General features: G+C 36.8%; 1 protein-coding gene across 3 annotated transcripts in view; it reads right to left on the bottom strand.

Annotated features, from left to right (window-relative positions):
• Positions 1 to 25,679, bottom strand: part of Art8 (Arginine methyltransferase 8) — a 142,783-nt gene that overhangs the window by 38,731 nt on the left and 78,373 nt on the right. The gene's annotated exons all lie outside the window — the stretch shown is intronic.

The raw sequence follows: 25,679 nt of genomic DNA on the forward strand, positions 1-25,679 counted from the left end.
TTTTTTTGCTAGTTGTTTTACGTCGCACCGACACAGATAGGTCTTACGGCGACGATGGGACAGGAAAGGGCTAGGATTGGGAAGGAAGTGGCCGTGGCCTTAAATAAGGTACAGCCCCAGCATTTGCCTGGTGTGAAAATGGGAAACCACGGAAAACCATTTTCAGGGCTGCTGACAGTGGGGTTCGAACCTACCATCTCCCGAATACTGGATACTGGGCGCACTTAAGCGACTGCAGCTATCGAGCTCGGTTATAGAAGTATTGAGAGTAGAAAGAAGAATGTTTAACAACTGACTGACGTAGCAGCTTTAAAAACTTCAGGAGATGATGATGATGATGATAATAATAATAATAATAATAATAATAATAATAATAATAATAATAATAATAATAACCGTATGGCCTCAGCTACTATATGTAGGCATTTTAATTTGATGCCATCTGACTGACTGCTCGTCAATTTCAACGTTCAATTTTACTCTAGGCCTACTAGGTGGCAGAGTAAATCGAATCTCTTCAGCATCTATGTCTAAGTTTTAATTAACTTTTTAGGCTAAACACCAAATGTCTAACTGGAGATACTTTACATGCTGACATTGTATGACAAGGAGTGTCGAATGGACTTTCGTCCACCCTTCAAAAATCCGACTACTCTGCCGAGTTTGAACCCGCGGGAGCCGACACTCTATCACTGATCCACAGAGGGAGCTAATTCACCCGGTGTTATATGCTAAGTTAGATGGATAAAGGAGTTTGTTACTGTGCGTAGGAATTTGAATTTGTGACAGGAATGATGACAATAGAGACTGACATAAATGATGTTCAAAATCATGTCCGTAATTACAGACGCTGCAACAAGACAACTATGCATCTTCCCTGCTAATACATCCAGAGTGGAAACAAAGAGGAAGATAAAGGACCATTTTGGTCAAAATTACAATATTATACTAACAAATGTGCCCTGGAAGACCTCCTAATCTTGTGTGGTAACCTAAATGGACACATCGGAAGCTTCAGTGATGGGTACAACAATAACAGAAACATCAGATATGGCACACATGATGAAGATGGACTTTGAATTCTGGTTGGTAATAAAAATCTGAAAATGCAAGAAAAGTTGATCGGACTGGGCCTGAAAAGATCAAATGGTGGAAACTGCATGACTTACACATGCATTCAAGTTTCCTCCAGTTACTGCTTTCCCAATTGATGCCCGGCTCCTTGGCCGAATGGTCATATTACTGGCCTTCAGTTCATAAGACTCTGGGTTTGATTACTGGTTGGGTTGAGGAATTTACTGTATATAGTTAATTGCTTTGGTTCAGAGACTGAGTGTTTGTGTTTGTTTTAATACATCATCTTTACACAACATTCTCACTAGGTACAAACCACCACAACACACAATAGTGATTACCATCTTCCAAATAGTGTTGACATCAGGAAAGATATACAGCCGTATAACAAGGCTGAATACATACAAAGTGCTGGTAACTGGGAAGCGGCCAGGAAGAAGAGACTAGTTTTCCAACTGATAACGCATGGACTGATAAGAGTAGAACAATCATTAAAGGTGTAAAATGAATTCTCAGCTCTACAAAACCAGACCACTCCTTTGCAGATTGGCAAGACTAGTTTGTGGAATGATGAGGTGCAACAAATAGTGCAGTAAAAGAAATGGCAAGCAGGGTAACTTAAGGATAGTCAAGAGTACATAAGCGCATGGAGGAAATCCAAGAATGATGTATTCATAAGAAGAGCTATTCCCAAGGACTGTATAAATAAATGAACTCCATGGAGGAAGAAAAGAAAATCTACCAGCTGGCTAAGTCATGACTCAAAGCAGCATTTTACATAACTCTTTTGAGGAATGTACTGGCCCACCATTTCAGTACTAATACAACGGAATTCAGTCATACTATTTATTGCAAGACATGTTTCGTTCTCCTCCGAGAACATCTTCAGCTACTAAATATAATCTTATTACTAGTAAAAAGTCGTAATCCAAAAGGACTAAATTATACACAAGAACAATCAAAACTTAAAATTAAAATCCAACATGCGCATGTGTGTTTTATTGTTTTGTCACTTGTCCTTCTTGTGAATAAACTATTTATAAAAAAATCCTTACTGTTCAGGAAAACATATATACAAGGTACCGAATACATATTAAAACTGTGATGTCTTAGGAATGTTTCCACTTTGGAAAAAACAAACTGTAATATCTATAAATGTAGTCCTGTTTGTTGTTTATAGTAATTATTGAAGGACCAGAAACACATCTTAAAGTAGGAATATAAATTGATGGATCTTATGAATAATTTCTTATTGCGAGTGCAGGATATTTGTATGTAGTCAATTTTGAACAATGATATTGAAACATGTAGTCTGTATGAATGTGTATCTCAGGACTTGATAGAGGAGTCCAAGGGCAGACTGTATAAACATAGTTGATCCGGGGTCAATTCTGGTTCGAGATCAGAAAATGATCCTTTCCATAATGCTCATTGTGTTGCATAATGTTGATTTCGGATCTCATGATCTGATCAACTTTGCTCCGTGACCATAGAATTTCGCTTGACAACAATGTAAACAGCGTGGGGAATTCAAAATAATCAGGAGTATGTTGGTAGTAATGTCCCAATTTCATCCTTTTGTTCTTTTTGATGTAGTGTCAATCAAATCTCAAGAGACACTGACTGAAAAATGGACACTGACATAGAAAAGCATGAAGAAAAAGAAACAAACCCCAGAACGCCAAATTTCCCAACAAACGAAAAGGACTTGTTTTGTTAACTGATTTAGTTGTTACAAAATATAAGAATACAATTGAAAATAGGAAGACTAATGCTGTAAGTATGAAACAGAAGGAAAATGCCTGGAAAGTAGTAGTTTCAGACTTCAATTCCTATGCAAATGTGACACGATGGGATTGGAAAACCTTGCAATTATGTTACAAGAGCATGAAATGAAGAAGTCTGCTGCAGATGATAAGTACAGAAATATTGCATAGGCTATTTACGTATTAATCACCAGTTGAGACTTCAAAATACCGTACTTAACCAATAGTACATTCTTACTAGGTCAACAGGAGGAGGTCCATTTGTACAACCTGCGGTGGATAAAACTAGACCGAAACAAAATTTCTTTCACTAGCCTGTGAGTCCAACTGCAATATGAACTTCCACCCAGAAGTTATTTTTGGTATGTTAACCATGAAATTCTTATTTGAATTACTAGGAATATGGGCCAAATGACGCTACGCTTTTTGCAAGCGTGCATACTAATTTACAATGGTAACGTAGTTACTGATACACAGGACTACGTCTGATGTGAGTTTGTTTTTTGTTCTAGTGAATATTGCAATAATGCCTTTCCCTTAATTAATTGGTCATAAGTAACTCCCACAAAAATTACAAACTACCCCATGATGACTAATAACAGGTAACTAAATACAGTGTACATTCACTGTGGAAGTACATAATGCCTACTTTTATTACTTAGATATTCGTAAATGTGATGTGATGAGGATCCTGCACTTAGAATGGAAAATGAAGTGAGCGAATCACAATGTCAGTTGCAATCTGTTGCATTCGTGAAGGAAATAATTGTCAGTGGGTTTCTTACAACAAGGTAATGTATCAAGTAACGTTACTGCTGTATGTTGCAACAAACTTTATGTAGGTGTTAATTCAGATAGATATTACAGTACATATTCAATTAAAGACAATTTTCACATGCTTAACTGTTTCTTACTACTCCATCATCATCACATTCTCGCATTTCAATTCTGACTGTCTGATTTTAGGAACAAGTACCAGACACGGGTGTTAGCCCTGGCCCCAACAGATGAACTTCACGTCTTCAAAAGAAAAAAAGCTGAAACAGAGCGTTGAAGGGAAAACTTCTACCAGAGAAGAATGAAGTGTCTGGAGGCAAAACACGCAATAAAAATTAAAAAACCAAGCGAATTGGCCGAATGGTCAGGGGCGCTCAGCTGTGAGCTTGCGTTCGGTATATAGTGGGTTCGAACCCCACTGTTGGCAGCCCTGAAGATGGTTTTCTGTCGTTTCCCATTTTCACACAAGACAAATGCTGGGGCTGTACCTTAATTAAGGCCACGGCCACTTCCTTCTCACTTCTAGCTGTTTCCTATCCCATCGTTGCAGTAAGACCTATCTGTGTCAGTGTGACATACAGCCAATTGTAAAAGTATGAGATCAAAGGCTATGGTATGTAGGACAAAAGTTCCACTATAATAGGCGGAACCTGGGATAATTTCATTTTAAGACCCAACTTCAAGCAGGGAAATAATCCTTTAACAACCCCAAAAGTTGTTTCAGTTGTGGATCGTGATCTCTTATGAACTCTGTTATACTTGGAGACAAAACATGGCGACCTCGCCTCACACCACTACCCTTCAGCAGCAGCCCGGTGCCTATTAGCAGCTTATAGGATTCACTACATCTACTGTAGCCGGAGTTGCCAAATCGTCTACCTCACTAGCACCAGTTAATTATGTGAATGTCTGCCTTGTCAGTACAATTCAAAAATATATATCTAAACCATCAAATACATATCTATATATATAAAATAAGAGTTTTATCTGTACATTGCTCAGAATTTGAAAAGAGTGGTATTTCTTTATCGGTCATGTCCATGGTAACAAGGAAATGCACTTTTTACTTTTCCGTAATTTCTGTCTATCTGTCTGTCTGTCTGTATCAGTCTGTCTGTCTGTATGTATGTATGTACACGCATCACGAGAAAACGGCTGAAGAGAATTTAATGAAAATCAGTATGTGAAGTCGGAGGATGAGCCACTACAATCTAGGCTATAAATCATTTTACTCACGCTGAGTGAAATGGTAGTTTAGGGGAGGCCTAAAATTTAATTCTCAAATATTTATAATATTAGTGGTCCTATCGATAAATACTACATAACGGAAGTTATATAGAATTAAATTTCCTATAATTTATGTCATACATTGTTACCGTACCGGCTTTGAAAACACAGATATTCATGAATTTGTAATTTTGTTGTCAAGTCCATATCAACGCCGATCCACGAGAAAAAGGGTACACAGAATTTAATGAAAGTCGGTATATAGTCAGGGAATAAGAAACTACAGTCTAAGTTATAAACAATTTTATTAACCCTGAATGAAATTGTAGTTTAGGGGAAGGCGCCTAAAATTTTTACTTTTAAATGCCTATGTTATTGGTTCTATCGAAAAGTACTACATAACAAAAGTTATAGAGAATACAATTTCCGACCATTTATGTTTTATTCAGTTTTACCGTACCGACTACAATAAGAGTGATATTTCAGAGTTGGAAGAAAACTAAATGGGAAGGCCTACAATACTGAAAGCGCATAACATTGATCAGCAATAATATTACATTGACCATTGTTTGTTGTGATGTTCTTTGTCTCTTATGCTGCCGCTCAACTGCGATAGATGGGATTATTGCTGCGTACCGAGTATAACAGCCTGACTGAATATTGGCGGAAAATATCTGGAGAGTTAGAAAACTTTCTTCTCTAGCCTGCCATTCCTCTGGTTCATAAATTTTCTGATACTGCCGGTACGTAACAGACTGGTTCATCATAGTATTCCAACCATTCGATCCCTACTCTGACGCGCTGTTTTGAATGAGCAGTGTACACACTTAAGGTAGTAGTAGTAGTAGTAGTAGTAGTAGTAGTAGTAGTAGTAGTAGTAGTAGTATGACCTGGTCTAGACTTACAATTTAGGCCTATTCCAAATTATAGCACTAAATTCACTAAATAACCTAAAATTCAACCCTGAAAAGAGCTGTTTCTTAAAAAGCGCTTCTTGCTCTTCACTTTTATTAAATTCTACATTCATTTTATTCAAAATTAGCAGTGAAGAGGGGGTTTCTCCTCTGGCTTGGAGGAAGAAGTTGCCTCCAAGTCAGGTAGATTTTACCGCTGCCTGTGTAGTGAGGTGAGATTTTCAGACTCATCGGGTACTCCTAGGAAACAGATTAGTAAAAGGGGCATAGTTTTTGCCCGGCGAGTCTCCACTATTCGACACCCCCACCCGGCCGAAATAAGACGAAGGGTGTTCACGGATCACGGATGACTGCGGCTTGGTCATTTCAGCTCTGGGACTTTGGATTGTTAGATCGGAAGTGTAGTATTGTTCGTTAAAAGTGAGAAAATGTGTTGTTTTTAATTTGATCGAGTATTTCATATGAAAGCATTGCTTTTAATCGTGCCATTCCTACTGACGTTATTGTAATGACCTATGTTCATTTCAGTTGGGAAAACTACTAAGACAGTCTTTCTGAGGATGTAAAAAAGCAGGTGGAGAGTGAGCGTCTGCCATTACAATGAAAACTACCCAACCTGATTGTTACTGATGGTAGGCAAGGGGTCCTACCATTACAATGAAAATTACCTAACTCAGTCTTCATACGAGAAAATACGTTTATGTGACTTCCCTGTTGCATTTCTAGGGTAAAGTTAAGTGCAAAGCAATTTAATACAATCTTGCTCACAACGTGTACTCTACCTAACCTAGATTTATGTATACAATATAAAATTCTGTAGCGAAGCACGGGTATAACAGCTAGTACTGTATATACACAAGTACATGTTTCGAGAATATCAAACTTCTGTTCTTCAGCTTATGGATAAAATCACATGCATCTGAAGACCTTATTTAAAATTATTTTATGACCTAACATAACCTGGCAGGCTTGATCACCAAAACAATAGAATTATTTCTGTTACGATATTGTATTGTATAAGCAGATGGTTTCAACACCAAGCATTAACAACTTGAGCCCCAAGAAGGGCAGTGGGACTACGAAAGACCATAAACAATGCCACACCAAAATACATTTTATGAACAGTCAACCAGCTCTATTTTAATATACCACATACAAATATTTTATCTGCATTCATTATAAGGCTGAAACAGCCACATGAATAATAATAATAATAATAATAATAATAATAATAATAGTTATTATTATTATAATAATAATAATAATATATAATAATATAATATAATAATAATATAATATAATATAATAATAATAGTTATTATTATTATTATTATTATTATTATTATTATTATTATTATTATTATTATTATATAATTGTTAACAGAATTAATGATCAAATGACCCAATTTTATCCCACAAATAGGCTGCACACTTTGTAATGTAAACCATTTTGAAAAGTAAAAATAATACTTTATTCATACTGAATGAAGAAACAACTTAATTATTCATAATTAGTATAATTATTGGCTCCTCCGTGGTGTAGACAGTAGCCTCTGATAGTTAAGGGAAAACAATACACTTTAAGGCATTAACTCCCACTTTAGGGTGTTCGGCTTCAAATAGGTTGGCATATTGTTTTTTTTTTTTTGGTTTTTTTTACTTTTTTACTTTACTTTATTATTCATACAATATTGTTAAAAGTAAAAAAAAAAAAAAAAACAGGCGTTTAATTTGAAGAGTGGGTCCACAGAAAAACTATTAACCTTTAATACATTAAATTTCTTCTTATTACAATTTTACCTTAATCCTTGTCGTCTTCCTCTTCAGAAGAATCTGTTAGCTGTATGCAAATCCTCTCATTGTGAAAAATGGACTGGATGTTCTTGTAGTTATTTTCTCCACGTGGCTGATGTAATTTCTCCACTTGTCAGGTGTCATGAGCATGCAGGCTTCGTTCAATGATTGAATAATTTCTTCCAATAGTTTCTTTCTTAGATTTCCTGATGTGGGCCTCCACTTTATCTCCGGCCACACCATCTCAATGGGATAAAAAATGCAGTGGTATGGCGGCATGCAAGAGCCTCCGTGGCTCAGGCGCAGCATGTCAGCCCCTCACCTCTGGGTTCCGTGGTTCAAATCCCGGTCACTCCATGTGAGATTTGTGCTGGACAAAGCAGAGGCAAAACAGGTTTTTCTCCGGGTATTCCAGTTTTCTCTGTCATATTTCAGTCCAGAAACACTCTCCAATATAATTTCATTTCAACTGTCATGTATTAATCATTGCCCCAGAGGAGTGCGACTGGCTTCGACAGCCGGCACAATTTCTATCCTCGCCGCTAGATGGGGGTTTAATTCATTCCATTCCTGATCCGGTCGAATTACTGCAAACAGGCTGTGGATTTTCATTTCATACGGCGGTATGCACAAGACTGTACGCCCATAACTGGCTGCCAATTCGTCTACAACATAACTTTCTTTTCTTTCTCCAATAGGCGTGTTCTCCACAATAATTTCGAGAAGTACCCGAATTACAGGAACAGGATGAGGGACAGGAATATTTTTATCGATCATATATTGAAGGATTCGATCTTTTTTCCAGGATTGATTGGGTTTAGGGTTAAATACACGGCTGTGGCAGCAGGCTTTGTCTATAACTATCACAGATGGTCCTTGTAAGCATTGTAGTATCTTCTCTTCAAACCAGTTTTCACAGATTTCTGATTTCATGCCACGGTAATCCGCGGGAGCATCCGCCATTTTAGTATGTGTGACTAGAAGAGCATCACTAATAAAACCACACCATCCACCACAATGAATCACCTTTGTTGAATGGGGTTGTTACAGCACAATTGTCAGAATCATCTGTCCAGTTCTTCATTCTCCAACTTTTACTGTTGAACCATGTTTCGTCTAGGTATACGTCAGCATAACACTGGGCCCGAAGATCTTGAATATCTTTAAGATATCTGTACTGCCAAGCAATTATTTCAGGTGTTTCAGCTTTTAACCCTCTACTGCATGAATTATTTTTTGTTTTCGTTTGGTGAAGAAAATTTCAAACAGGTCGCCTACGGGCGTCAAATCAAAAGACCTGCACCTGGCGAGCCGAAGTTCTCGGACACATCCCGGCACTAAAAGCCATACACCATTTCATTTCATTATTAAAATAGGTGTTAACCATTATATTTAAGTGACATGAGATGCCAATTTTTAAGATTTATGGCTGAAGATGACTTGAGGGTTAAAAACTGAACATGACTTCCCAGAACAGTCAAAACTAGTAGCATGGTGTTTTAACCTATAGTTACCACGGTTTTTAATTTTCAACGAGTGTGGCGGCCTTGAGGATGGTTTTTAGGTCTCTTTGTATTTTATTAGTTGGATCTTTTTTAGAGATTATGAAGTTGTTGTCTGCAAAAAATGTGTATGCTTTATTAATATAGTCATTGACGGTTTCCACTAGGTCACTTACAGTTTACCATGCATCTGTTATCTCCTCTAACACAGCTTCTGAATTTTATGTCGTGGCCCTTCCGACCTTTTATAATAAGGCAAACCAACCAGCCAACATTATGAAACAATAATCAAGAATGGGACTGCTAGATTGAGAAGATATTGTGAATGCTGCTGTTCTAAAGTTTGAAATTTCATTAGCGTTTTCCATCACTTGTCACAGGCATTTCGTCTGCACGTTATCTCAGGCTTGATTTCTCAAACATTTTCGCTCCCACTCCCCCCCTAGCCATTCGATGTGAAAGTGTTTCCACATAGAGACTTTCGGCCTGAATTTTCGACACAGTGATTTCATCTTGTTTTGATTTGTTATAAAACCAATATTTTGTAAACTAAGAGGTCCGCAACCTCACTATGTGCACTTATTGCTCATTTCCATCTGTATCATTTGTTTTCATTTCTTTTCTTCTTAGGTTAACACAGTTTTAAGTTTCAATTATGTTTTGTATTAACCCCTATTTTCACTGTATTTTATCGCAGAGAGTTGTTTTTTGCTCCACATGATGTTGTAAGTATTGTATATTGTGCTAATTTTGTTTCCCTCATGTCTCTATTTTGTTTTTTCATTTGTTCCTTCATTATGTTTTTTGACATTATTTAAGGCTTGTATTATGTAAATTATTTCAACTCTTCCCCTTTTTTCACTGATGATGGCTCAAATGAGCTGAAACATGTTTGAATTTGATTACTCCATCTAATGAATTAGGAGGATACACTCAATTTTTTACCTTTGTAAAGTGAAAACCGTCAATACGGAATGATTCTAATATCTTGTATTTTCTTATATTTATCTGTGTCCCTAATAACCCCAATGGCTTTTCGAATAGGACTTTCTATTTTTAAGCATGACTGTCCCTAATGACTCCATCTCTGGGGCGAGTAGGGACACACTTTAATGGCAAATTATTCAAAATTATTAATTACTATGGGTAAGATACTTGGTTCTAAAGATAGCATGTGACAATTTTTGACTTCAAAGAGCAAGAAGTATATTGCAACTCTTATTTCTGGATTTATTGTTAGAAAACCTTAAAATCTGTCCCTATTCATCCCAGTTTATGGTACGGGAGAGTGTTGTAGCTTGGAACAGTTTTTAAATATTTTTTTTAAATTTCTCTTTTTTGTATTTCATGATTCCTACTTATTATTCTTCATTAATATAGGTACTTCCACCTATTTTGATGCAGTTTGCACTGTGCTCAGTGTCAGAGTTAAGTTTTTAAAAAACATTTTGTTGAACTCTGCAACATGTTCCAAGTCAGTTTAACAGTCATAACAAAATTACTGAATATTACAAAAATATTATATTTTTCACAAGGAATGATGTTATTCATCTGTACATGTATACATAATATTAAACAGGTTGTGTCACTGGACACAGTATTATTCTCTCATTGCAAGTCTCCAAAAAATGACTTAACTTTTGATAAAAATGACTATTAATAAGAAAATAAAAAGAATCAGATTAAACTAGTTTTGTTGTCAGTTTCCCTTCATATTATAGCAACAGCACAATCAAACACAGATTTGTTCCAGTGAACATTGTACCTGGAAGTTATGAAATCTATTTCAAAGTGCATCTGTTTCTTTTGTCGCTGGGTGCCACCAGAGACATTTGGCTGAGGCAATTTCATTATGACGTCTTCCTTGGGAACATCATATAGTGTATCTTTATCAAAGATGAAGTTTTTAGTATTACCCTGTCTCTTTCAAAACTTAATTTTATACTAAGAAAAACATTTCTCACATTCATGTATTTTACCAACATAATGTAGGCTCACAAGAGACTGAATCAGAACGAATTCTCCTGGAAGACATGGGTGGTCAAAGTGTAGGCCTAATGCAAAGTCATCCTCTTGCTGTTCTTCCAGCAGATCAGCTGCATAATTTGCTTCACTACCACTAGACACAAAATCAGGTTCCTCTTCTGAATGGAAAATATTCCTTTCAGTCCTTTTCTTTGCAGTCAAAGATTATTCATTATTTTCTTTCATAGTGGACAAGTTAGGTTGGAGATCATATTCGTCAGGAGTACCTGTTAGGATTGTTGACTTCCCTTTCCTTCCTCCCCTGGTGCTCCCTGGTTTCCTCTCTTCAGCTGTGGGGAAGGGCCTGATAATTTGAGGTGATACGAGAGGACGTTTGTTTTGATCAAGAAATGATCAAGATCTGTAGAAAACTTCAGATTATTGGGTCTAGATCTATTAATACTGAGTTGGATTCAGGTGAATACAGAATAAGAACAAGTTAATGTATCAAAATAGCATCTAAAAGAATGTGCGTGTTCCAACGTACATGATGTAGCCATTTCAGAAAAAACATGAATTTCTTGGTTAGGTAGAAATAAATGTAACCTGTGTAGAAGTTAGCCCATTTACATACTAACTTAGTGTAAATATTGAATCTCTTTTACATATGCTAATTTGAAATCACTTTAAATTAAAATACTTTCAAGTACCAAAATGCTTTACAATTAAATGACTTGGAACTGAAACCACAATGGATGCCCCCAGACAAACTGTGCTGCCCAGGGTGGCAAAGTAATGAACTCAACTCAACTGTTCCAAAGAATGTTTACTAAGATTAAAGATAATGCAACTGTTCCAAGGTACAACACTCTTCCCTACTGTCCTCATATATGCAGAGGTGCCAACTATTACGGATTGTCCGTAATTATCACAGATTTCACCTCACGATTACGGAATTACGGTCAAAGGGGAAATTATTACGGAAAAGCTAACATTATCATGAAAAATAATTTTCTACGGAAGAAAAAGAAAAGGGAATATGTTCAATCTTTTCGAGCTTCTCTCTTGAATCGTCCTCATTTCAATGCTCGTGAGTTGGCAACGATACTTATTCGATCGTGACTTCTTTTTGCTACCCATAAGCATTGTAAAATTCATTGTGATTGAACGAGCTCAGGTGCTGCTCTTCTCCACTATAAATCCTTCAGTATTGTTGTATTTGCTGTGTTAAGTGTACCTGACAGTTGATAGAAGGATTGAGAAAGAAGTGAGGCCTACATTAAGCACATCTGCACTGGAATCGCTTATGGTTCAGGAGACGAAAATGTAATCACTCATCACAGTGGGAAGGATGCTTCAAGAAAAACCACACCGAAAAACAGCTGCTGCATGAGAAACACGTACAAGGAAAGTTTTTTCACAGAACTAACAGGTTGTGTGCAAATGTTAGTATGTAATATGATATACTTTCGAATAGATTGCTAGAGGGAAGGGATAAAGTGGTGTCATTATCGAGAAGGAAGAGGCATGCTTTGGACTTGGCTCGAAATTTTTCTCGGGGGCGGAGGGCGATTACTGATAATCCACTTCAAAGGTTGGCACCTCTGTAAGTGGAATAGTAACACTGCCCTGCGATGGTTTCATTACTACCATCCTGTATAGATATTTAGGATGGCTTTTGCATCCTGACAAAAGATCCAACATTATTTTTGCCGCATCACATCAACAATCCAATATTACTTCTTTAAAAACCTGATATTTCTTCTTATATACACATAAACCAATACATACATTACTTTGTTAGGAAAAATGTTGCCTTGAAGTTTTTTTGAAATTTTGCCATCTGGCAACCCTGCATAATCACACTCACATCCTACAGTTGACAACAATGTATAACACAGGAGGTCCTGCTGATTAGCGCCATTCTGTTGCAGTGCTTTCTGCGCTTTGGTATGGGTTGTACTTCGGCTTGCTAATGAGAATAGGTAGTGTCCTGTAACTGAGCGACACACTTGTTAATTTTTATATTGAACTTACATCAACATGTCGCGTAGTGGCTGCACGAACAGTCCAGGTATATTCTGCTGTGAATGTGAAAGTTTAATGCCGATGAAACAGCGGCACAATACAGTATGACACAGTTCGTGAGAAAGGCCTACTGTGCGTACTGTGGCATCAAACTAGGAGAACAAGATAAGCCATGGACACTTCATAACGTTTGTAGGACCTGTGTAGAATTAATTTATTTATTTATTGGTGACAAAAGGTCCCATGAGCCTCAGGCTCGTGATAGGGACAGTACAGTACATACTTTTCTTAAGGCAACACAATAATTATATTTCATATACTACAGCTTTTTCAGTAAAGTGACAAATACATTTTTGGATAACTAAGACATAGTTGCTGTTTTAACGTGTCAGCATCATAGTTTTCAGAAATATATACAGATATTGCATGGCTGTAATATATTACATATGGACAATATATTAATGTAATAATTAAAGTAAGTTATGTAGAGCTTATATTCAGATATCTGTATAAGAGTAATATTCCTTCAGTTTTTTCTTAAAACATTTTAACTGATTTAGATTCTTTATAACAGGAGGCAATACATTATATTCCCTAAAAATTGATGATTCTATGCCTTTCACTCCATACTTTACTGAATTGGAGTGAGAGGGATATATCCTTAATGATCCTCTAGTTTCATATCTATGAATTTCACTAAAATGGGAGAAGTTAACAGCAGAGTGGGTTAATTTCCTGTCTAGCTTATACATAAATACCGATGATGAATTAGCCTATGGAATGGCAGAATATTTCACTCTGAAAACACTTCTTCTTGTGACGGTTCGAGAAAGGGGAATCCATACATGATTTCCATGGCTCTTTTTTTGTAGGATTTCAAAATTATTAACAATCTTTTCTACACCTTCCCGAAATGAAGCTTATGTATGTTAGATGTGGGTGGATCATTGCATAATATATACACTTCAACAGATTGTTGGTGAGAGAAATTGCTGTATCTTAATCTGTGCATGCCAACGGCCGTAGCCGTGTTGAAACACCAGATCCCGTGAGATCTCCGAAGTTAAGCAACATTGGGCGTGGTCAGGCGCTGTTGGTGGGGGTAAGGGATGGAGGAGCAGAAAGGAACTGGCCACCCTCCCACACGTAAACTCCGGCTCAGGAACACCTCTGCGGAGGTCGGACCTGCCTTCGGGCAGAATAAACCTTACCTTACTCTGTGCATTATTCCTATCAAAGGTGCAATTTTGCTGATTATATAATCAATACGGTTTTTCCAGGAAAGTGTTGAGTCGAATACCATACCAAGATACAAAGCTGAGTTGACTCTCACTATTACTTGGTTCTTTAGGGTAACAGTCTTAGCCGCTGTGATCTTATGGGATGTTTTATGAAAGATTAAGTATTTTGTTTTAGTCACATTTATGATCATTTTTTGAGATAAAGCCCAGTCCGATAACTTACAATTTATATCTTACATAATTTGTGTTTCGCGTAGTCCTTTATATATTTTTAAGATTTTATCAGCAAATAATTTACATTTTCCCTTTCGTGTTAAAGATTGTATGTCATTAATATAACTAAAAAATACAATAGGACCTAGTACCGAGCCCTGCGGGACACCCGTTTTTTTGTTTGTTTGTTTGTTTGTTGTTTAGAACTTTTAATATAATTAACCATCACATATTATGTTCGGTTTGATAAATAATTTTGGAACCATTTGTGTGCTAAACCCCTAATTCCTGCTATTTTTAACTTGTTCAGAAGTATTTTGTGGTCAACCAGGTCAAATGCTTTTTTAGGATCTATGAGTAGCCCTGCTGCTAATTTATTTTCATCTAAGGTCTTTTGAACATCTATTACTGCATCAAATATGGCATTATCAGTTCCTCTATTTGGGAGAAACTCATTAATTATCGGAAAAGTAATTAGGTTTACACAGAAAATTTACCGATCTAAGTTTTACTACCGTTTCTATGGGTTTTCCAACCACAAATAATATACTAATTGGCCTGTAATTGGATGGATCTGTAGTATCTCCTGATTTAAAGATAGGTACAATTCTGGCACTTTTGAGTAATTGGGGTATTTCTCCACTGAGAACTGAACAGTTAATAATTTCCACAATATATGGCACTGAACTTACAATACAGGTTTTTAACATGACATTGGTTATTTTACCTTCTGTTAAATTATTTTTATTCTTTAGAGAAGTGATAATTTTGAGCACTTCACATTCATCAGTTGGAGACATGACAATACTATTAGTTTGACGTTCAGCTGTTGTGCTGCCATGAACTTGCTCATCATTAACATCAGTTATGATAACATATAGTTCATTTAGATTATTGCTTATGTCCTCCATGTTTGTAATGCTGACATCATTTACCACCACATGGCTGATTTCATGTTTATGTCCAGGCTTCCTATTTAACACTTCATTCACTATATAACATGTTTCTTTTTGGATTTTGCAATTCTGTAATCTATATTCATAATACCTTTTTTTGTAACTCTATTTTTAAATTGGTTATTTTATTACTGATTCTTTTGTATTCTTCGATTACTTCTGCACAATAGTTATGGCAGTGAATTAATGGAGAGCGAACAGCCCTGCCATTTGGAATACCAATGGTGCAGTGACAACCTACAGACGACAATTCTAAGTGCTATTTCTGTGTGGTGAATGTGAAGGGGTTTTTTTTTTTTTGCTAGTTGCTTTACGTCGTGCCGACACAGATAGGTCTTAAGGCCTAGGAATGGAAAGGAAGCGGCCGTGGCATTAATTAAGGTACAGCCCCAGCATTTGCCCGGTCTGAAAATGGGAAACCATGGAAAACCATTTTTAGGGCTGCCAACAGTGGGGTTCAAACCCACTATCTCCCAGATGCGAGCTCACAGCTGCGCATTCCTAACTGGTGTGTGTGAAGGGTTTTAACAACAGGAACAAAAGTAAGATTGTGTATCCAAGCAATATTTCATCCACATTTTTACCCATTCTTCATGGACCTAATGTATCAGTACAGCAGTGTCCCGAGCAATTAAATGATGGCTCACCTTCTGAAGATGAGGCAGAAATGACCAGTGCTATCTTTGACTGCGCCAGAAGTTACTGGGAAAGTACAAGTTCCTTGGTTTACTCCAACAACTTTCCGAAGGTTATGCTGAAACTAGGAGTACCATATTATGACCTCACACAGTGGAGACTTTTTACTGATGCCTCCAAGTGTACATACCTGCCAACTTTTAGAAACCAAAAATAGGAAGATTTTTTAATTCTTGGATTTTATCACATATATTCCACCACGGTCTAAGTGAAAAAAGGTCAGGATAAAAGGCATATATATCTACAGTTGAAATGCGAATTGACCATTAAATTTAAAATCTTAAACTAAGAAAACATAAAAATGGTTACAATAAAATGTACCTAATCATTCTCATTTATGACACTTAAGCGAATAATAATATTTATGTCACACCAACACACGCAACAAAATGCACAGTATTTTACTGCGTAATTGGCGCACCTTCTTGACGAAAAATACAGGCGAAAACTTTGGATGCGTAAATTATTCAAGGAATTCAGATACTTACAATTCATTTACACTTAAGACATACATCAAATATAACATAAAAGCAATTGGTTCAACTCGTTTGCAGTTATCGTCATTTGGCGTAAAATTCCGGCGTGAGATTTTTTCTGAAAAGTCAAATAGGGTACATCAGGTAAGTTAGACACGTGGGTTTGAAGTACCGACACTGGAAAATATTCTTCCCATTATGACCTGACAATACGACCTGAAGTGAAATAAACATGAACTAATAAAAGTACAATTCATGTAATGTCATACCAATGACATACCGGCAAAAAAAAAAAAAAAAAAAAAAAAAAAAAAAAAAAAAAAAAAAAAAAAAAAAAAAGAGTCCAACACGAGAAGGGCCGGGCATCGAAGGAGGGACCCTGCTACATTACCCCAAACCGTTTGTATCCAATCTTGTGCGAGTGATGTGTCCATCCACCCTTTTTCTTGAATACGAATGTGGATCACTCGCGAAAATTTTGCTTTAGGCATTGTTTTTCGTTTTAGAACAATGTAGGGTGCAAGCTTTCTGCCATCAGCTGTTACAGCAAGCATTGCTGTACATCGTTGTTTTTTGCTTCTGGTAGCGCGTACGATAACAATTTTATGTTCCTTTCTTATCGATTGTTCGACTTTGTGACACTCCGCTGCTACACCCACTGATGTGCTGATTATGAGACGCTGGTTTAACACTGCATCTTCGAGTAGGTTCCAATCACTATGGCAAAAGAACTTTGTAAAGATAAATGACCGTGATTGATGGTTTATGATGTGTAATTATGTTTACATTAAATTATTGTAGTAAAATATGACTAATAAAATGCAAGTAAATCTTCATTCTATACTATGTTCTTTCATTTCAATAAGGAGAATTAAAAAAAAAAATTTGAATATTTCAGTTCGGATTAACCAGACTTGCGGATTAACGGGGTTCGGATTAGCGGGACTCTAGTGCATTTATTTGGAATCTGATCTTGGCTAATATCAAATGCTTTAGAATACCAGTCCCTCCTTTTGAGTTTTGAATCTTTCATACTGCTGTCTACAATAGATGAACTAATGAAAGTTCCCTGGCAAGATACAAAACCATTCTGATTAGGACTGAGTTAGACATTTTTCCTAAGCATTTTATCTACCACTCTTTCAACAATTCTCTGCGATATGGAGTAGATTGCTGTAGGTCGCCAGTTCTGGATACTGTTTGTATCTCCACTTTTTTGAATTAATATTGTTCTATCATGCCAAAATGGTATTAAATAGTCTTTGCCCAAAAATGAGCAATTGTGATTAAATTTCCTTGTGCCTCAAGCAAATCCTCCTCACTGCAAGAACAAGGGCAACACGAGAACTGACACAGATGATTGGTAGTCTGCACCTCTCCACATTCACATAGTGGTGATACATCCAAACATCTCCATTTCACTAGATTGTCCTTAGACTTTCCAACACCCGTTCTTAACCTGTTCAGTGATCTCCATGTGATCCAGTCCAAGTTGTGTCCGGTTGGTAAGCATTCAGCTGGTTCTGTCCATGTTTGAAGATGACTTGTTCTGGCTACCCACAATTTTTCTCTGGCTTTCTTTGGAGATGTATTTAGTGGAAATGTTGACTGTAGGAAGCTCTTGCTAGATTTCAATCTAGGCTTTGGTAGAGTGTGTCTGTGTAGTGGATGTAGCTAATTTTCTTCAACTTTTTTCTTTTTGCCATTTGCGGCTACTTTCTGGCGTTAATCAGGAGGAGCTACTCCTGCCATACAATACAGTTTGTCAACTGGAGTTGACTTCAAACATCCAGTAATTAGTCTCGCAGTTTCAATGAGGGCCACATCTACTTGCTTTGCATGGGTGGATTTATACCAAACTGGGCAGGCATATTCACCAGTGGAGAAGCAAAGCCTACCATGCCTGAAACATGATGGTACATATCCACAACAGACTATGTAAGTGGCAGTGAAAGAAATGGTATGGTAAGCCCTGAGGTCTTTAATTACTTTTAACCTTACTCCATCTTTCCCTGAGCCAGTGTCTACTCAAATATCCAACCTGCATGAAAAAAGTCATCTCTAGTTAAGACAACTTACTCGGTTTTAAGAGAATTGGTTTTGCACACCTTAAGAGAGGTAACTTAAAGGGTCCACCTTTTGAATATAAAAAGAATGTTATAATGGTTAAGTTACAACATTTTACTTGGGACTAGTTTCAACGCTGTTGTGCGTCATCTTCAGCCAATATACGAGAACAGGCAAGGGTACATATATACATACACTAGCTGATGTACCCGTGCTTCGCTATGGGATTCTACATTGTATACAAAATTCCGCGTTAGGTAATGTAAACGTTGTGAGCACGACTGTTTTGAATTGTATAGCTCTTAACGTTACCCTAGAAACACGACAGAGAAATCACCAAATGTCTTTTCTCATGTGAAGACTTGGGTTAGGGAATTTTCATTGTAATGGTAGGCCCGCTTGCCAACTATCAGTCACAATCAGGTTGGGGAATTTCATTATAATGGGAGACACTCACTCCCCACCTGCTTGTTTACATCCTCAGAAAGAATGTCTTGTGGTTCTCCCAACTGAAATGAACATAGGTCATTACGTCATTACAATGACGTCAGTGGAAATGGCACGAGTAAAAGCAATGCCTTCATATGAAATACTCGATCAAATTAAAAACCACATATTTTCTCACTTTTAACGAACAGTACTACGCTGCTGATCTAAGTCCAAAGTTCCAGAGCTGGAATGACCAGGCCGCAGACAGCCGTGATCCGTAAACACGTCTTTTCTCGGGGGGGGGGGGGGGGGGGGTCGAATAGTGGAGAGTCCCAGGGTAGTAGTAGGGAATTTAGAGATTCAGTAGATGATTGTCAAGAGCTGGAAACCGAAACAGAAGATAGAGAGGGAGAGAGACAGAGGGAAACAAGAAGCTTCTCATTCACAAACGAAGATATTTTCAGAGAAATCCAACTGCTTCAGCAAGGAAAAGCAGCAGGGAGTGATCAAATTACTGGGGAGGTATTAAAGACAATGGGGTGGTACATAGTGCCTTATTTAAAATTTCTCTTTGACTATGTCATAAATAATAGTGTAATACCAAAGGAATGGAAGGAATCTATAATAATACCAATTTATAAAGGAAAGGGTGATAAAAGGAAACCAGAGAACTACAGACCAATCAGCCTGACCAGTATAGTTTGTAAAATTCTGGAGAGTTTAATATCGAAGTACATCAGAGGGATATGTGATGATAAAAATTGGTTCATGAGGAGCCAGTATGGATTTAGAAAGAAATTTTCTTGTGAGGCACAACTGGTGGGATTTCAGCAGGACATATCAGATCAGTTGGATTCAGGAGGTCAGTTAGATTGCATAGCCATAGATCTTTCCAAAGCCTTTGATAGAGTGGAACATAGAATATTATTAAAGAAATTGGAGGGAATAGGATTGGACGTAAGGGTTACACGTTGGATAAAAGCATTTCTAAATTCAAGGGTTCAGAAAGTCAAAGTAGGAAATAATGTATCTCAGGAAGAGAAAGTTTGGAAGGGAATTGCACAGGGTAGTATAATCGGTCCGTTACTTTTCTTAATATACGCAAATGATTTAGGGAACAATATAACATCAAAAATAAGATTGTATGCAGATGACATAATTGTTTATAGAGAAATAAACAACATTGAGGATTGTTCAGAATTACAAAGGGACCTTGAAAGTATCCAACAATGGGTTGAAGAAAATAATATGAAGGTTAATGGAGGCAAATCAACTGTTACAACTTTTACAAACAGGAGCTTTAAAACTGAATTTGAATATACTTTGGATGAGGTAGTTATCCCAAAAGATGGCAAGTGCAAATACTTAGGTGTGAGATTTGAAAGTAATTTGCACTGGAAGGGTCATATTGATGACATTGTTGGGAAAGCATACAGATCATTACATGTCATAATGAGGCTACTTAAAGGATGCAACAAAGAATTAAAAGAAAAAAGTTACTTGAGTATGGTTCGTCCATTATTGGAATATGCAAACAGTGATTGGGATCCTCACCAAGAATACCTAATAAAAGAAATAGATAGTGTGCAGAGGAAAGCAGCAAGATTTGTAACAGGGGATTTCAGGAGAAAGAGTAGTGTATCAGAAATGTTAAAGGAACTTGGGTGGGAAACTTTAAGTAAGAGAAGGGAGAAAACTAGACTCACAGGATTATATAGAGCCTATACAGGAGAAGAAGCATGGGGAGATATCCGTGAGAGGCTTCAGTTGGAAAATAATTATATCGGCAGGACTGACCACAAATATAAAATTAGAAGGAATTTTAGCAGAAGCGATTGGGGTAAATTTTCATTCATTGGGAAGGGTGTGAAGGAGTGGAACAGTTTACCAGGGGTAGTGTTTGATCCTTTTCCAAAATCTGTACAGATATTCAAGAAGAGAATAAACAGCAACAGAGAAAATAAATGAAATGTTAGAGGGCATTCGACCAGTGCAGGTTATTGTATATAAAAAAATGTGTGTGAATAAATTAATTCCATCCCCTGGTCTAAGGAGTTTGGACAGCCAAAGTAGGGGACTGCCTGTAGGGGTGAAGTACAGTGGGGACTTCGAGGGCCCTGGGACCGCTACGGTAGCTGTGAAGGCCCTTCAGGAACTCTGAAAAGTGGTGGCAAAAGGGGCTCTGGTTAAGACGCAGCAGGTCGTTATGCTACTTAGGATCCAGAACGGGTAAAAAAAAAAAAAAAAGTAAATAAATAAATGCAATGTAAATATTAATGTTATACCAGTTGTATAGTATCATTTGAAGTAATTACACATACTGTATATCAGTTGACTATATTTGTAAGTAGGACAGGATATATTATAAGTAGAATTTTGTAAACAATATAAATTTATTAAGGATGAGCTGTGTGTTTAATAGAAAACATTGTTGGCGTAAATTGTATAATATTGTATTATAGGAAAAATTTTCTTCTCTTGTTAATTTAATATTTAGTGCTTGACAATAATGTATTTTAGTGTACCATTTGCCACCGAGGTAGACACCTCATTTGCAAATAAAGAGATTTTGATTTGATTTTGATTTGAACTATGCCCTTTTACTAATCGGTTTCCTGTGAGTACCCGATGAGTCAGAAAATCTCAATTCACTACACTGGCGGCGGAAAAATCTGACTTCGGGTCAAATTTTTCCTCCAAGCCAGAGGAGAAACACCCTCTTCACTGCTAATTTGGAATAAAATGAATGTAGAATTTAATAAAAGTGAGGAAGAAGCTCTTCTTAAGAAACAGCTCTTTCAGGGTTGAATTTTGAGTTATTTAGTGCATTTTGTGGTGCTATCATTTGGAATAGGCCTAAATTGTAATTATAGACCAGGTCATACTACTACTAAGTGAGCCCCTGCCTTAAGTGTGCACACTGCTCTTTCAAAACAGCGTGTCAGGGTAGGGATTGAATAGCTGGAATACTATGATGAAACAGTGTGTTACGTACCAGCAGTATCAGAAAATGTATGAACCAGAGGAATATCATGCTATTCTAACTCCCCAGCTATTTCACGCCAATATCCAGTCAGGCTGTTATACTCGGTACGTAGCAGTAATCCCATTTACTGGAGTTGAGCGGCAGCATAAGAGACAAAGAACATCACAACAAACAATGGTCAGAGTAATGTTATTGTTGATCAATGTTATGCGCTTTCGATATTGTAGGCCGTCACATTTAGTTTCCTTCCGACTCTGAAATAACACTCTTATCATAGTCGATACAGTAAAAGTAAATAAGACATGAACGATCGGAAATTGTACTCTCTATAACTTTTGTTATATAGTACTTTTGGATGGGACCAATAAAATAGGTATTTAAAAATTAAATTTTAGACGCTTTCACCTAAACTACAATTTCATCCAGAGTGAATAAAATTGTTTATAGCTTAGACTGTAGTTTCTTATTCCCCGACTCTGTATACCGATTTTCATTAAATTCTCTTAACCCATTTTCTCATGGCTCGGCATTGATATGGACTTAGCAACAAAAATACAAATTCTTAAATATCGGTGCCATCATACGGTAATAACGCATGACATAAATGATCGGATATTTAATTCTGTATAACTTAAGTTATGCTATATTTATTGATAGGACCACTAATAATATAAATATTTGAGAGTAAAATTTTAGACCTTCCCCTAAACTACCATTTCACTCAGCATGAATAAAATGATTTATAGCCTAGATTGTAGCGGCTCTTCCCCCGACTTCACATACCGATTTTCATTAAATTCTCTTCAGTCGTTTCCTTGTGATGCGAGTACAGACAGACAGACAGACAGACAGACAGACAGACAGACAGACAGACAGACAGAAATTACGGAAAAGTAAAAAGTGCATTTCCTTGTTACTGTAGACATGACCAATACAGAAACACCATTCTTTTCCATTTCTGAGCAATGTACAGACAAAACTCTTATTTTATATATATATAGATATACAATACACAAAATATTATAACCTTATGCTTAACCCATTAGTGCATAAAGTTAATTGTTTGTGTTTTATTTCAATTTATCTACACATTTCTACTTTTAATAATGGCAGAAACATGTTCCAACAATTAGAAAGTTCATACAAGTGATAGTTTTACTTTCACAGGCCATCCAATATACCGGACGCTAAGCACTCGGGTCAGTACAACAACACTAGTTACTCAGCAATATTTTGTACAATAATGTTGCAAGCTAGGTAGTGTTAGAGAATTAGATTATCTTATCCAATTTGCACTGTATAGTTGATCTACAATTTACACTAAAGACATCACAATACTGTATACGCTATTTACGGTTATGAATTTACTGATTATGATATCCACAGAAGCATTTCAGGTGAAGTCCAAACTGGTCAAGCTGATCCACTCTTTGGATGCCACTATAGGACTTGAACAGCTTTAATTGCAGTACAGACACTTTTTTACGCTGGACCACCTTGATGCACCGCTTATCTCTGTTTGTAGTTCGTACCAGCAGTGACATCACTTGTCATTTCCAGTGCACCAGCAATGCACCACCAAAACTCCTGCAATCGCATGATCCCTTTCTTCTTTTCCCTGTTTGCCTCTCTTTGAAGGGAGCATTTCACTGCCTGGTTTTCTTGAAATGTCCCTGTTGCACTTGTTCCCTTTGAAGCCAGATGTCTTACCAATTTCAGGAATGTAAAATAGTTGTCAAAGAATATTGTATGCCCCATGTTTGATTCAGTTTCACCTGCATCAATGAAAGGTAGGACTACACTTCCTCCAAGCCCAAAGGTGGAAAGGCATCCTATAGCCACTGGTAGAGAAATAAGTCTAACGGAATTTCACAATTTTGAGTATCATCTGATGGGGGGTGGAGACAAAAAAAGAAACAATCAGTCACCAAATGAGATGTAGATTGTGATCTTGTCCACTTTGGAATTGCTTTTTTTGTGTTACAACTTTACCTACTAATACTTTTGAATTTTCTATCAGGGACATCGGAAATAAAGGTACTGGCCCAATGTTATGTATGTCTCTCTTTATCATATGACAGCTTCATTTTGCACAGTTTTCTGGTTTTTCAGTTCCATCTTTAAACTATCAGTAATATTTTGACTACCACTCGACCTAGCCTTCCCTTTTTCATATTTTGATGAAGCAATTTGCCCTTCACATTTACTCAGAAGTAGGTTTCTATCAACGTAATTTAGATTACCATCGTATTCATCTGTCATTATCATCAATCGTTTCACATCCGTCATCAAGAGGTTTGGTGTGCTGCTCCTCTCCAAATATCTGTTCTTCCTCCAAAATTTCAAGTATTTCACTCACCATCAAACTAGTAAGGGAATACAAATGTCTGAGATAGTAGGACTCCCTGTGCATAGCGTCCGATTTTCAGGATGGCTATATTCAAAAGACTCTGTCACGACAATAATAAGGTATAATTGACAACTTTGAGCGTCAGTAGATTCATAGGAGTGTCAACAATATGGTCCATAGCAAAGACCATGTTATGAACCAAGGTCCTTAAGAAGTTCGCAGTTCAATGCAGGACCTGCAGTATAAAACAAAGGGGGATATTTATAAACGTTGGAAACTATGAGAAAAAAGACCTTGAGCTATAATTGAATGAGACTCACCTCAGGAGGCATATGCTGTGGCGTGTGGTGAAGAAGGAACTGAGCGTGATGACAAGCTTGGGTCAAGGAAATGGCTAGTGCTGGGATAGGAAGGGAGAGGGAAAGGAGGAGGAGCGACAGGGGAGGTATGAGGAAGGGAAGGAGGGGAAGTTAGGGAGGGTGATGAGGTGTAAGTGCCTGGCATGAAAAAGTATAACGCATAATATGAAAGACAGATCTACTATTCGGAATTTTAATATTTTTGAAAAACGCAATAAGAAAATCGAACAAGATTTATGGTTTTTTGAAGATATCATTTAAATTTAGGTTTGAATTAAAGTATTGATCTAAACGAACATAGCAGTTTTCAGTAACATCCAGTAAAGGACCTTTATTTAGAACTTCTAATACCTCAAGGTCTTGATCTATTTTAGTAATGTTTAATATGTTGGCCGACTGCAGAAAATCTGTTATGCTTTATAGCATTGATATGTTCTGCATTTCTGATTTTAAAACTACATCCAGTTTGACCTAGGTTCGAACTATTGCAGTCTTGACAAGAAAACCTATAGACTCCTGATTTAGAAAAAGGACTACTTTTATTTACTGATGTGGAGTTATGCAGGATCTCCGTACTTCTATTGCTAGTACAAAAGGCTATTTAAACATTATGTTTTTTGAAAACGTTAGTGATGTTATATACTTCTTTATTCATACCTGCCAACTTTTAGAAACCAAAAATAGGAAGATTTTTTAATTCTTGGATTTCATCACATATATTCCACCATGGTCTACATGAAAAGAGGTCAGGATAAAAGGCACACATATCTACAGTTACAATGTGAATTGACCATAAAATTTAAAATCTTAAACTAAGAAAACATAAAAATGGTTACAAGAAAATGTACCTGACCACTCT

Source organism: Anabrus simplex, chromosome 1 (genome assembly GCF_040414725.1).
Source record: "Anabrus simplex isolate iqAnaSimp1 chromosome 1, ASM4041472v1, whole genome shotgun sequence".
Classification (NCBI taxonomy): domain Eukaryota; kingdom Metazoa; phylum Arthropoda; class Insecta; order Orthoptera; family Tettigoniidae; genus Anabrus; species Anabrus simplex.